At 38.1% G+C, this 15,610-nt stretch overlaps 1 pseudogene; it reads left to right on the plus strand.

Moving 5' to 3' along the window:
- The first annotated feature begins 3,118 nt into the window (after positions 1-3,118).
- Positions 3,119-15,610, plus strand: part of LOC147658886 (uncharacterized) — a 40,535-nt pseudogene continuing 28,043 nt past the window's right edge.

Consider the following 15,610-nt stretch of genomic DNA (forward strand, 5'->3'; position numbering starts at 1 on the left):
GTCTCCCTCTGCCTGCGCCATCTCACCCTGTGCCTGCGCCATCTCTACCTTTGCGTGCACCATCTCTCCCTCTGGCTTCACCATGTCACCATCTGCCTGCGCTATCTGTCCCTGTGTCTGCACCATCTCACCTCCTGCCTGCGCCATTTCTCTCTCTGTCTGCACCATCTCACCCTCTGCGTGCACCATTTCTCTCTCTGCCTGTGTCATCTTACCAAATGCCAGCGCCATTTCACCCTCTGCTTACGCCATCTCTCCCTCTGTCTGTGCCATGTCCCCTACGCATGCACCATCTCTCCCCTTTGTCTGTACCATCTCCTCTCTGCCTGCACCATCTCTCCCTCCGCCTGCACCATCTCCCATCTCTCCCTTTGCCTGTGCCTTGTCTCCCTCCGCCTGTACCATGTCACCCTCTGCCTGCGCTATGTCTCCCTCTGCCTGCGCCATCTCACCCTGTGCCTGCGCCATCTCTCCCTTTGCATGCGCCATCTCTCCCTCTGCCTGCGCCATGTCACCCTCTGCCTGCGCTTTCTGTCCCTTTGTCTGCACCATCTCACCTTCTGCTTGCACCATCTCTCCTTCTGCTTGTGCCATTTTTCTCTCTGCCTGCGACATCTCACCCTCTGCCTGTGCCATCTCTCTCTCTGTCTGAGCCATCTCACCCTCTGCGTGCACCATCTCTCTCTTTGCCTGTGTCATCTTACCCTCTGCCAGCACCATTTCACCCTCTTCTTATGCCATTTCTCTCTTTGCCTGTGCCATCTCACCCTCTGCCTGCACCATCTTTCTCTCTGCCTGTGTTATCTAGCCCTCTGCCTGTGCTATCTGTCCCTTTGTCTGCACCATCTCACCTTCTGCCTGCGCCATCTCGCCTTCTGCTTGTGCCATCTCTCTCTCTGCCTGCACCATCTCACCCTATGCCTGCGCCATCTCTTTCTTTCCCTGTTCCATCTCTTCTGTGCCTGTACCATCTCTCCCCTCTTCCTGCACCATCTCCCTTCTGCCTGTATCATCTCTCCCTCCACCTGCGTCATCTCTGTCTGCATTCGCTATCTTACCCTTTGCCTGCACCATCTCTCTCTGTGCTTGTGTCATCTTACCTTCTGCCTGCGCCATTTCACCCTCTGTGTACGCCATCTCGGTCTCTGTCTGTTCCATCTAACCCTTTGCTTTCTCCATCTGTCCCTCTGCCTGTGCCATGTCCATTCTGCCTGTACCACTGCATGATTTCCTACTCTGGTCAGACACAGTTGCTGTGATTGAAACTTACTTATGAAGTAAACCAGTGTTTATATCATTTAGTGATTCTAATTGCAATGTAGTATGTTAGTAGTGGTCTATAACATGTTATTTTTTCTTAACAGCCGATTATAATTGTCTACAGAGAGAAAAAGCAATATGCCTTCTAAGGATGTAAAAAGAAGAAAATATAAACAGGCTTTATTGTCCAAGAAAACACAATTAGAAGATTTATCCAAAAAACAATGTTCAAAGAAAAAGAAGAATGCTCCTGGTAAGCCAACTAAAGATTTTATTAGGAAATTACCCCAACGTAAAAAAAATGTGGAGAATGTGCAAAAGAAAAAAAAATCTTCTGTAACTACAAAGAAAAAGCAGAGCCCCCCAAAAAATGTTGGAAATGTAGATGGAGATGATATTGTCTCCAAAATCAGTTCATTGACATTCGTAGATAAATGTTTTATAAGAGAGTTGTTGTAAATTTATTAAAAAATGTAAATATTTGCAAAAGGAAAACAGTTTTTTACAAGAAAAATAAAGGTATAGAGAGTACAGTTGATCAGGCTTTTGAAGTTAAAAAAATTATACATTTTAGTAATCAATAGAATTTGTACACTGGACAAGGCAATCAATGCTTTGAAAGCAAAAAGTAAGTGGAAAAGAGTAATTAATAGGAGTAATTTGTGTGATGTTTTTTCTGGAGAATGGAAGCATAGTTCAAGTTGTGAGCTATTTTGTAATGAAGAGACTTACTTTCAGACTAATGATTTGTTGCATGCAGCTGACATCAGTGGTCGAGCATATGAGGTGAAGGACGGTTGTTTAATTCAAAAAAGAGAAAATTGTGTCTAGAAATGCAGAAGAGGTGTTAGCTGATGAAGTTTTAGGGAGATGTCCTAAGGCTCCGGTGTACACTTGGAATTGTAGTAGTATTTGTAGTGTGCAACAGGATTCAATTGATTTGTTTTGCAATTTCTTAAGTAAATATACTAAGAAAAGTCTCAAACAAAAGATGAAGATGTTGCAAGAAATGCTGAGGAGAGCATAGGTCATTTTCTCTTCGTATGTCAAGCTTACGCAAATCCGAGGAGAAAATGGCTCTCGCCGGTATGTAAAAACCTGGGGACACGAGACAGTGCAGTGGCTCTAAGAATCCTACGTACAACAAACCAGGATTCGATAGTCATAGGGGTAGCCAAATACCTGGGTTGGGCTTGGGCAATTAGATGACGGTCCTTGGGGGGTAGCAGGTAATCAGGTATTCCTTTTAATAATGTTTTATGCAATATTATCGGAATAAATGGTTCTTATAAGTAAATGTAGTATGAGCTGTACTCCATGTTTAATGAATTTTTACTCTGTAACTATGTATTATTGTGTAACTGTTCTGATTTTATGTGCTTTTATGAGAATTGTCTCGAATAAAGCTTATACAAACAAACAAAAAAGATGTTGCAAGAATGAAATCCTTACAGACTGAGAGAAAAAACAGGTTTGCAAGGGCATTCACTGGCTTGTCTTTCTAGAAAAGTATGTCAGAGTGTTTTTCACCATTTTAGGATATTAGCAGTGCATCATACTGAAGTGAGGAAATTAGTGAGAAGGCTATATTCTGCAAAAAGTCCAGCACTTAAGCTAAAACAGTTAAACAGTGCTCTTGTGCATGGATCTGTATTAGATGTAAAGAACATTTGTGAAGAAATTGAGTTTAGTTATTTTGGTGAAAAAGAGGACAGTGCAGAAACTGATACAGTAATTGAAGGCAATGTGAATGAAAATATACAGCATTTTAGTACAGAAAATTTTGACAAAGAAATTACAAAGTTTCAGGTCATTTCAAGTGAAAAGCCACATTTATGTTGTGTGTGTTGTCGACAAGCTCATTATGAAAATCAGACTAGGTTAGTTGATTTATATGTAAAAAGTGAAAAGGAAAATAATAATGAGTGGAAGGATTTTGGAACTTATTTGTTGGTAGAGAATTGTTTTGATTTGCGTTCTGATCAACGTATTTGTAAATATTGTTATAATAAATTAAATGATAACAAAATGCCTGCTAGAGCTGTACATAATAATCTTGAGTTGGTAAAGATTCCTTCTGAATTGATGGATTAAAATACCTATGAGTGTATTCTGATTCAATCTGTGCATCCATTTCAGGCCATTGTTCGCATGAGGCCTAAGGCAGGGAAATTGCCTCGTTCAGATTTACAGAGAGGATTAAAGAGAAGAGTTGTTTATTTGCCTCTAGATTTTAAGAAAAATATTGACACAATTGGTGTAGAGAAAGTGGAAGAGGAACCTCTAGTTATTCTAGTTAATGGCGTTCCTACAAAGTGTAAGAAAATCTGGCAAGAATTAGTGGATGTTAGGAAAGTCAAAAAGGCAACGTTGTATTTGGTAAAAAATAATCAGTACTACAAAAATGTAAATGTAGGAGAAGAGGAAACAACTGTAGAAGAGGACAGTGATTTGTCACCTGGGCAAATTGAAAAAGTGGATGTGTCCAGAAGTGAGCAAATTTATGAACACTATAGTGTTCATCCTCTGCATTCCAAAAAAGTAATGGGGAATGCAATTGAGTTATTCCAAATGAATGAAGCAAAAGGAAGTCCTATAAGTGTATGGGAAGAAAGCTTGGAAGCTCGTTGTTTTCCTCAGTTATTTCCAACAGGTGTAGGTGGAAGATATGATGACCGACCTGTGCAAATTCCTTCATCTGAATACCGGACATCAAGATTATATGCAGAAGATCCAAGTTTTTGCCAATGCATTCCATATTTGTTTCATCCTCTGTTTGAGAGTGACTAGTCTGGACTTTCTTATGCAGTGAACCATATACTAAAAAGTGGAGTACATCTGCAGAATGTTTCGGCAAGGGACTTTATGGACAAAGTCCAACGGAAATACACTGTTTTGGATTCTCAGCTAATTAATCTCATGGCTTGTCAGCGTGGTACTAACGAGTATTGGTTCCGTCGTCATGGGGAATTGAAATGTATGCTAAGAAACTTAGGAACTCCTACATGGTTCCTTACTCTTAGCTGTGCTGAGTATGCTTGGGAAGACTTACTTGAATTTCTTCGAGAGGCAAATGCAAACATAGAAAATATAGAATTCAAGACTCCTGGAGAACTGTGCTCTTTGGATCCAGTTAATGTATGCAGGTATTTCAATCATAGATTTGAAGCCATGATGTCTTTTATCACAAAAAAAAATCCTCCTCTTGGAGAGGTTTTGGATTTTTTTTGGAGAAATGAGTATCAAGCAAGAGGTGCTCCTCACATACATATGCTGCTATGGATCAGAGATGCTCCCAAATTTGGAACAGATTCGGATGACACAGTGATGAGTTTTATTGAACAGTATTCTACATGTGCTGTTCCGAAAAGTACAGAAGAAAACAATTTAAGACATCAAGTCTTACGGTTTCAAAGCCATCGTTGTGAAAAATACTGTCGTCGAAAGTTCAAATCTAAGGACAAGTTCAACACAAAATGTCGTTTTGGATTTCCACAACCAGTATTATCAAAAGGAAGAGTAAACAATTTCATGTCATCTTTGCGACATACTGTTACAAGAAAATCACCGAAAAAAATACCTACAACTTAAGAAGAAATGAAGAGTCCAAATACATAAATGACTATAAGCCAGTCATTTTGTCCATGTGGAATGCTAACATGGATATTCAATATGTTGCAGACAACTCCATTGCTGTGGCTCGATATGTAACGTCTTACATTACTAAATCTGAGAAGACAGAACTAAAGGAAATGTGAGAGGAACTTTCTCATGAAAAGAGCCTAAGTAAGAAATTGTACAGCTACAGTTTGAAGATGTTGTCTCATCGAGAAATTGGAGCATATGAATGTTCAGATCGTTTATCATCTGCAAGTCTATATTCCAAATCTAGGACAATCATCTGGGTGAGTCTAGGTCTTGCTGCAACACGAAACCGAGTTTTGAAATCTGTACAAGAAATTGAATATTTAGCAGCGAAAGAACCAAACAGTACAGATATTTTGAAGACAAATATGTTGGATACATACTATCCAAATAGAAGTAATCATCTGGAGAACGTTTGTCTATATGAAGTGCTGCAAAGCTATACTTTTAAGAAAAATGAAGAAGGAGTATATGCTGTGATTGGATCTGAAGGATGTCTGGTGAAACAAAGAAAAGGACATTTGATTAATCATCGAAAACTGAGTTGCGAAACTCTGAGTAAAGGGAATTTTACTATTTAGCTCTTTTGCAACTGTTTAAGCCCTGGCGTACAGATTTTGTCAGTTATGAAGATTCATTCAACGCAACTAAAGATATTATCGAATGTCCTATTTTTGCTACTTATCTGAAAATGTTAAATGACAAAATACAGTAAGAAGCTACAATTGCAGCAGAGATTGCAAGAGACAGTTCTCAAGATAGTCACAGTTCTGCTTCGTTGAGTCAGGATCCACTAGGAGGACCAATTATCCAAAATGAAGCAGCCACTGCCATGGATGAGGTGGAAAGAGCAATGGAAAATGCTCAGGAGGATGTAATTAACTTAGAAGAATTGGAAAAACAACTAAATGTTGAACAAAACAAATATATAATGAAGTGACTGAGCAGATTGAGCACGGTTTATGTCATGAGAAAAAAGAGTGCTCATGTACGTCATTTAAACCTGTCCGACTGTATGTGAGTGGAGAAGCTGTAATTGGAAAAAGTTTCCTAATTAAAGGAATTGCAACTTATCTACAGAAAAGGACCGAGTCATCACTCTCTTGTGTTGTTACTGCTCCAACTGGGTTGGCATATTCCAACTGGGTTGGCAGCACATAACATTAAAGGGATTACTGTACATCGTTTATTGATGCTGCCAGTAGAGCATGACAATAAATTAGAATACCACAAGCTATCTGGAGAAGCTTGTTGTGAAGTTTCTAGAGTCCTGAAAAAAATGAAACTTCTCATTATTGATGAGGTAAGAATGGAATCAAATATAATGCTTGCTTTCGTGCATTTAAGAATGCAACACATTCTTAAAACAGAGTATGATGTGTTATTTGGAGGCAAACACATCATTGTTTTTGGAGATCTACTACAGCTAACTCCTGTGAAAGGACAACCAGTGTTTAACATGCTTACACATAAAGATACCAGGAAGTGCCTAGGAAGTATTGGAAATGTTAATATATGGTTATATTTCAAATATACAGAACTTCTTCAAAATATGCGACAGGCAAAGGATGAGGATTATAGAAGAATTCTTCAAGATATAAGGATTGGAAAAGTAAGTGAACATGGGAAAGAAGCTTTACAGTGGAGAAGTGTGGCTCACTGGTTAGAAGCGACAGACCCTGAAGCAGAGGTCTGACCCGGGACCAGGGTTCAATTCCCAACGCAGCAGGGTCTTGGGCTCAATGTCGACGGACTTGATAATTCTCGCCTCAGTGCCTACTCTAATCATGGGTCCCACTCTGCAACTCTGGGCAATAGCTTGCTTAATCTCCACACCGGCTCGAAAGCGCTGGGATGCCTGGCTTCACCTTGGGGGTGCCCAGTAGGGATCATCTCACAGGGAAATCCCGGAAGGGTTCCACAGCGGTATACAGCGCCAGGATGCCTGTCAGGTGATAGTGCGCTTTACAAGTATACACACACATTACTTTCTAATTTGTTTCCAAAGGAAAAAATTCTCCCAGAGAATATTTATAGAAAAATTGCAGAAAATAAATCAGGGATATGTTTGATGCCAAGTCTGCAAGAATGTTCAATCTTCAACAACAAAATGTTAAAGTTAGAAAATCAAGAAATTGTAAAACTGGAAGCTATTGATAGAATAGAGTATGAAGGAGCTACTATTATTTTGTCAGAAAAGTTGAAGTCAAAATTGGATTCTTTAGAGAAGACAATATCTAAAACTGCAGGTTTTGAAAAGAGTCTATATACATGTTTAAATTGTCATATAATTTTACGACGGAATTTACATGTGGAAAGAGGTTTAGTAAATGGAGCAATGGGTCATGTTGTTGATTTTGTGAATTACCGAAATAGAGATGAAATTGAATTTTTGAAAATTAAATTCGATGAAATTGAAGAAGTGCAACAATTGAGTCGTTGTTCTGCTCGGTTTTTGCTTGTGAAAGATTTATATGTCCGCCGAAAACAGTTTCCTTTTTGTTTGGCATATGCAGTGACTATTCATAAATCTCAAGGTTTAAGTGTAGATAGTGCTTTGGTGAATATTGGAAGTTCTGTGTTCAAGGAGGGTTTGGCATATGTTGCTTTATCTCGAGTCAGATCTTTATCTGGATTATACTTGATTGATTTTGATGAGAGAAAGATTAGTGCAGATCTAAATTGTGTAAAAGAATATAATAGGTTGAGAAGAGAATATGCTCCAAATTTACCTCAATATCCTTTATTTGAAAAGTGTGTGGTAGGTCGAAAAAGAAGATATGAGAAAAATTGTAGCGAGGTTGTAGCAAAAAGAAAAAAACTAGATGAACCAGTAATTGTAAGAAGTAAGGAAAAGGATTCTGTTGAAAATGTTGTTGGATTTTAGTTTGAAACTTTACAAGAGCAGATTGTGGAAAATCGGGATCAAAGGTTTTGTTGTTTGTTGAATTCTGTGTTTGAGAAATGTAGCAGTGATAAAACAAAAATAGAAGGTGTTTCTGATATTCGAAATGTTTTTGACATATGTTCTGGTCTAAATCAATTTTCACAGAATATTCAGCAAGATTGTCAGGAATTTCTAATGTATATGCTTGTTGTATTTCAAAATGAAGGTATAGATATTGAAAATCTTTTTGGCCTTTCTTATAAATGGGAACATGACTGTGACAATTGTTCCTTTTCAAGTAGTACTACAATAGACACTGAAAGATTTATATATTTGACGTTACCAGTGTCTTTTATTAATATAGTTAGAGGAGCAAATCAAAACATGGTCTGTACCCAATGTAACTCTATAATGCTATCAACATTATATTTACGAACATATGGACAGTATGTCATTTTGATGCTGCAACGATGCAGACCTGATGGAACAAAATTGGCAACTTTAATTAAAAATGTTGTGGCTTCTCAATTATCAATTTCAGGTAGAACTTTTGTAACTGCAGCAATTATTTTCCATGATGGTCCTTCTACAACATCAGGACATTACACAGCTTATTTAAAATGTCAAAAAGGCTGGACTAATTGTAATGATACTCAATTGACTTTTAAACAACATTTGCCTTTTGACTTACGAAATTCTTACCTAGTGTTTTTACAACCCACATTTTAGGGAAAATAATTGGCCTAGGAAGATTAGTGTTGTTAATAAAAGTAAGTCTGCTGTTAAGAATTACTTTGTGAGTGAGGGTGATCAAGATAAAAAAAATTGTATTTGTCATAGAGGTAGTGTAAGTGTATCACATAGTGAGTGATATTGGCATTACAAGAAATGTTGATCATGATAAAGATAAAGAGAAACGATGAGCAGAGTGTCATCAGCATACCACATGATGTTGAGATTCTGATAGCTTACTGGTTGTTTAAGGTTCTATGTACATGATAAATAGCATCAGGTGGAGATATAACTATTGTTAGATGATAGAAAATATGTTGGAGCTTTTGATTAAGATGGTTTGGAAATGGAAGTTTAAGAGTACTATTAAGTAATTTCCAAACAAAGGACTTTCTATATACTATTTGGCCATGTGGAATAGTATATCAATCAAAAATGAGTATTTCGGGTAAATGTTGTTAATATATGCTTATACATAACTTTACTTTGAGAGTATAAAAAAGAAATAAAAATGTTTTATTAGTTTGTGATTGTTGTTATTTATTTAAGAAATTGCTGTTTGGAATAAAACATTTAAGATATGTTTTTTTCCATATTTTTACATTATTTATTGGAATGTTGTATGGGTTTTTAAACACAATCTTTTTGATTGTGTTTTTCTTTGCCCGCTGTCATATGATGAGTAGTATTGAACTCACTGTTTTTAGTGAAATTCAATATATTCTGAGAACAGCAAAATAAAACATATACCATATTGTACAAGTTATTTTGTATTATGAAATTACCTACTGGCGGTCGCCAGTAGGTAGTTATAGTTAGGACCTAGTTTCCATAGGAAATCCTCAACATTCTATTTGGATTAACTTTGGCCCCGGTGGATGAATCTTCACGAATTTCTCAAAGAATATGGCTCGGTCCGCTGCGGTCCTTTTCTGAAAGTTTGGGGGGGATTCGTCAAGTGGGGGCTGAGATAAAAGGGGGGTCCCAAAACGTGTTTTCTCCATGTTATTTTCCATAGGACGTTTAGACGCGGCTACAGCTCGAACGGCTGAATGGATTTATTAGAAATTTGGCAAATTGGTAGAGTTCAGCTCGCAGATTACGCTTTTATTTTAAATGGTGTAAATCCGTTCAGTAGTTGCTGAGAAAATTAAAATTGAAGTCAATTATATATCTATACGTGCGCAAGGGTGCGCGCACTCGTGCGGCTGTGCGCAAGCGGAATTTTTTTTTTGCTGTGTGACGTCTGTGAACCTTCGATTCGAAAGAAATCAGGAAGTGTTGACCGCCATTTTGTTAGTGCGAGTGAATATATTGTACATTTCAAAGCATTTGAATATGGAAAGGTGAGAAGGTAGAGATTGTCTGGCCGCGTAGGTTTTCTCAGGGGGTGCAGTAAGGCCCTTGAACGCGAAAAATATATATATATTTTTTTTTTAAAGTTGCGGCGTGCGCGCACTTGGTCGCGCACACCTATTTACAAGAGTGTGAAAATGGAGATAAATCAGAAGTTTGAGTGCTTAGATATAAGGTGGCTCTGAAAAGAGCCCTTGTGTTAATTGAGTTTTTTCTGCATTTATAAGTAAGTACCGATGCAGAGTCTCATGTTACAGAGGAAGATTCTGTTTCCCTCATCCGTGAAATGAACACCATCTCTCCTATAGATGCCTTGCAAAATGGGATGCATGTATATTTTCCTAAAATATTTGTGATTCGGTAAAAATCGCAATTTTTACTGAATCGCAAATATTATGCGATTTCCAAAGTGCAAAATCGCTATTCCCATTGATTCCTATGGGCCAAAAGGCCCATAGGGATCAATGGGAAGGCTTTAACAAATTGCGATTTTCTTTTTCAGAATAGCAATGTGTTCATGCATTACATGGGTGCAGGGGGGGTCCAAAGGACCCCCCACTGCACCCCTGTAATGTATTTTTAAGTGCATGTTTCACACACACATGTCCTAAGGACATGTGTGTTTGTAACATTACACTTTAAAAAATGCATTTTTGTGCATATTTAAACATTTTCGCAAATTACCACGAGGTTCAACCTCGTGGTAATTTGCACTCCCTATTTTGAAATTTGCAAATTTCAAAACAATGATGCATTGCTTTTAAGGAATCGCAAAATTGCGATTCCTTAAAAGCAATCGCATTTTTGGAAATCGCTAAAATAGCGATTTTCACAAAAATGCATGATGCATCCCAAAAACTTATTTAGGAAGTGCAAACGGCCAAATTTACCGATTCGCACCGTTTGCACTTCCTAAATAGGTTAATGCATGTGCCCCTTAATGAGGTGTTACCATGGAAACAGCCAGAGAAGGCAGTGGGTGATGGGTGACTTTTATGTGACATTGAAAATATTGTGAGGGACAACCAACTGAAATGTTAATTTGATTTCAAAATTTTGCGGGAAGAAATATTATTGGTTGACGAGACATATATGAGTCTGTATTGACAGGATATCTGTGCCATTGAATTTTGGTTGCAGTGATAGAAGCATTATTAAGAGTTCCGTCAAACGAATATCTGTTTTGTGACTGTCACTGGTCTACATCTTACAAAGCATTGGTAATGGTAAGTCTGTAACTGTTTGTTTTGTCATGTACCATAAAATGTGGTTTAGTGACTAAAATTGGTTCGTTTTACTCACAGTCTCTGAGTAACCTCATTTTTGGCTGTCATAATGTCTTGTATTTTTAAAACTATTTTTCCATTTCATTTCATCACTCTTTATCGACATTATTTGTTTGCAATTATTAGTTTTCCATTTTGCATAATAGATTTCAATAAGCTAAATGGTGTTCAGTCATGTTCTTATGTAATCTTTTACTGTTACATTTTTAAAACCACTGTGAGTCAGAGACGAAACTGGAACGAAATTTTTTGGGGGGGCAAATTAAAAAAATGTTGTTAGGTGAACTTGAATGTTTAATTAGTTGGCAGAGTAAAGGTGCAGGGGCTTTTAGGAGGGGTAAAATAACTGCAAGGCCTACTTAACATTCAAATGGATGTTTATAGAGATGTGAAACGTTCAAGTGCGGCGGTGTGTGAATCTAGAATATATATGTTACCTTGGGCTGCCCAGCAGACGGGAGGGGCGTGTGGGCCTGAAGTCCGGTGAATTTAATGAGGGTTGCGCGCCTTTTCTTCACATTCTTTCAAGTGTAAATTATAGTTTTGTACATAATTTTGGTGAACAGCAAAAAATGGAGTATAAAATATGTTTAATATAGAGAGTAATTATTTGTGTGATTTTGAAGCGTTTACATATAATGAGAGAAGTTGATTTTGAAGTGAAAAAATGGTATTAGCACAGGCACAGATAATGCAGATAGAGAGAGAAATGGTACATTACATGTGATACCGTTGTCTAAAAGTGCTAATGCTTAATGAATTCCAAAACTTTCTGTCAGACGACAAAATTACAGTGTGGTTTGTGGCCGTGGCCTGCACTGGTGGGGGTGGGGTGAGAGGGGGAGGTGGTCGAGTAAAATAAAATGAAAAGTTCTGACCATGAAGTTGTGCACAGGTTCGTGTAGTACAAATGTGAAACCGTCGTCAAAAAGTGGTAATGATTAAGGTATTCATAAACTTTCTGTCAGACGAGAAAATTACAGTGTGGTTTGTGGCCGCGGCCTGCACTGGTGGGGGTGGGGTGAGAGGGGGAGGTGGTTGAGTAAAATAAAATGAAAAGTTGTGACCATGAGGTTGTACACAGGTTTGTGCAGTACATTCCTTCATACAGTGAGGTAGCAAACCGAGTATAGAAATATCTCTCTCCCTCCTGCCATTTGACTCCATCTTAATCTCCCTTCTGCTTTCCGTCTCCGTTGCCCTGTGTTATCTTACTGTGTGTGTCTGTCTGTGTCTGCCTTCAGTCCGGGCTAGGAAGTTTGCTATGGAGGCACACACAGATAGTCGCATCAAAGTACTTGGCAGCTTTTCAAAAAACTATTTATATAATTGAGATGCTTTTTTGAAGTGCTAGTGAATGTCTACTTTCACAATTACTGCTCAGTTGGCTCCATAGAGCAGAGGGTATGTCGCATTTGACTTCTTAGTGCCTCTGCATCTGCACTCTGTTCTCTGGTGGCTGGCGGAGAAGTGTTTGTTATTGTGGAGAGTAAAGCGTGATAAGTAGTGAAATACGACATAGCGTCTGGTCTGTAGAAGCGGGGGAGCAGTGATTAACTCTGAGTCAAGCGGAACTGCGGCGGTGCTTGGTAACAGTAATAAATTATTTTTTTACAGAGGTACAACTGTTTGCATGGTCCGCGACCCGCTAAGAAAGGGTTGACGGGCCGTCACAGGCCTACGGGTTGTAGTATGAGTAAGTTAGGTCGACAAAAGAAAACATGAAGTTAGTACAGCTGAGGTTACATGGAAAACACATGAATATTCTTTTAGTATACAATTATTTCAGTTGAGAATATGGATTAAAAGAGAGAATGTGTATATTTGAAATGTTTATTCAGAAATGCACTGTTTTCAAGGCAAGTCTCTTATCTAATACGAGTACAGACATTGCAAACAACAAAGTAATCGGTATAGTCACTAGTACATAGAATACAAACGGTATAGTTGATGTAAAATTAATATGGTTTAGCAAAATTAATTGTACACTGTTATGAGGAAGTACATTATATTTTATTAAATCTAAGAAGGTGTCTTGCCTTTCAGTTTAGCAACAATACATGAAAATGCTAGTGGTTAGACATCAGCTCATTAACAATCAGCTCTGTGCATGCGAAGCACTATCAAGTTTGTGTTATGCTGTTGTGTGAGGAAAAAAAAAGGCGCCAAAAGCAACAAGTTGGCTAGAGGTGCATGTATGTAATCTGTTGGAACGTTCACAAATTAGCGTTGAGAAGAACTACTGTATTGACATATCTTTTGAAGGTTTCAGTATTCCATTTGAAATACAGCACGAAAAGTAATGGAAATATTAGTGAAAGAACATATTTTTCTCTTATGCATTAAAAATATTTCAGTTCATGGAAAACTAAAGCAGCAGAGGTGTGTGAGGGGCAAATAAGCAGTTGAAAGGAGAAATGGCGTTTACACTTATAAAAAAATCATGCTATCTTTACACATTAATCAGGGCACATGTAGCATATATTAGCCAGTTTTGCTCCGAGTACGTTTGAAATAACATAAGATAAGATATGCAACAGAATTGTTGAAATTAGAGTTTAATAAAAACTTAAGTTCGAAATCGAGTAGCTGAGGAAAAAAAATGTAGTCCACATAAAACACAAAAATGTGACCAGCAGGAAATTGTAATGTCCTCTGTTAGTAAAGCCAATAGGTCTGTTGATGTAAAAAAAAAAAAAAAAGAAAACGTGAAAAAGATAGGGAGGCAAAACGAAATGTGGACGTCAATGGCTTGCATAAGAGTCATCCTACAATTGTGTAAGGCGAAATAGGCAGCTACCGCTTCTAAAAGGAAGTCACTGTTATGATCCGAAAACATGTCAGCCATCCAATTGAAAAGTGGAAAACAACATTCATGGTCTTCAATTACCGGAGCCTCTAGTACCATCAGAGGGCAGCTCGGTGTCTTCTCTATGTAGCTGTGTGCCAGGAAATCTTGCCCTGCTGCGAATATATTCCAATGACCCAAAAAAGCTGTTCATGATCAATTAACGGATTCATGAGATGATTGTAATTCACGTCAGGAGGTACCAAGTTGCAGAGACATAAGTCCAGGGCCCACATGAAATCACAGCTCAGGCAATGAGTCAAGTCAAGTCAAAAGTACTTTATTCGATTAATTAAAATCATAAAAGTATACTACAAATACAGAAACACATATAACAAAAAGGTAGGCGTACATTTCATTCATTTTTCACTAAGACAGTACATTATGTATTATACATTTAAAAAAGATGTTAAAACAGGACATTAAAAAGAACATATATGCAGGATGAATCGGGTTCAGGTGTTACTTTAACTTTGTGGATAGATCAAATCCCTCGATTAAAACATCACTTTTATATTCTAGAGGTAGTTCATTGCCATATTCAGAACAAATTAAAACTATACGGAGCAGCATTATTTATGCAAATCATAAGGAAATATGTTTTATAATATGCTACATCTCAATATTTACATGGTTCATTCAGCTGATGAGGTGTTCAGTGATCTAAGCCGTTTAGCTCTCATGGCTGCAACCAAAAAACTAGCAACCCCAAACATTACAATAGGTGTCTCCATAATTTGTAAAAACAGCATTGCGGGTTTCACTTGCATAAATCCCCTGTTTCTCAAAATCGGTAGTAAATATTTTTCTCTCCCCTCCGCAAAAAAAGGACAAAAAAATACAAAATGGATCAGGTCTTGGTCAGAGAAAGAATCGCATTTACATGGGGCATGATCCCTTGGCTTGTTCCATTTTGGATAATCACCCAGAAGGAGGTGCATCTGATTGAAACGAAATTTTATGAGAAGCCACCGGTGGTATGGCCTATTCACTACCATCAAATAAGGCTGGATGGTCATGGTTGAGACAACAGTGTAGTGAGCCCTAACAGTTGTTTTCTCTATTTCTTGGGCTTCACGAAGCATGTTCCTAGACTCTACAAAATGAGTTTTAATCCATGTAACATCCTCTTTACATAGCCTCTCGGGATTACTATACAAATCAGGACGACCCAAATGAGTAGCAACAGACTTAATATAGCTTAACCATTTTATATCTTTAACTCTGTCTCTCCCCATGCAGTCAGCAATAATTTGACGGTTTAACATCAAGTTCGGGTTCAGCCACGTTTTCACCCAAAGAAGTAGTGGGGCCAGGTTAAGGGCATCCTCAATGTAACCTTGCCCTAGTTCAGTTAAGACAGAGAAGACAGGTGTAGACTGTGGTAAGCCTAATAGTGAGCGCAGGGACCTATTCTCTTCCTTCTGAATCAGTGCCAAGTCCCTGAATCCCCAAATCCCTGCCCCATATCTAGCCAGAGCCAAGGTTTTCGCTCTATACAGTTTGAGGATGGCTTCAGTTGGTTTACCCCCCAGTCTCTTAGCAAAACTCAATATCGCTGCAAATGACCGCCGTATGGCCATTGCTTTATTTGCA

The sequence above is a fragment of the Lissotriton vulgaris genome, unplaced genomic scaffold (assembly GCF_964263255.1).
Source record: "Lissotriton vulgaris unplaced genomic scaffold, aLisVul1.2 SCAFFOLD_1532, whole genome shotgun sequence".
Classification (NCBI taxonomy): Eukaryota; Metazoa; Chordata; class Amphibia; order Caudata; family Salamandridae; genus Lissotriton; species Lissotriton vulgaris.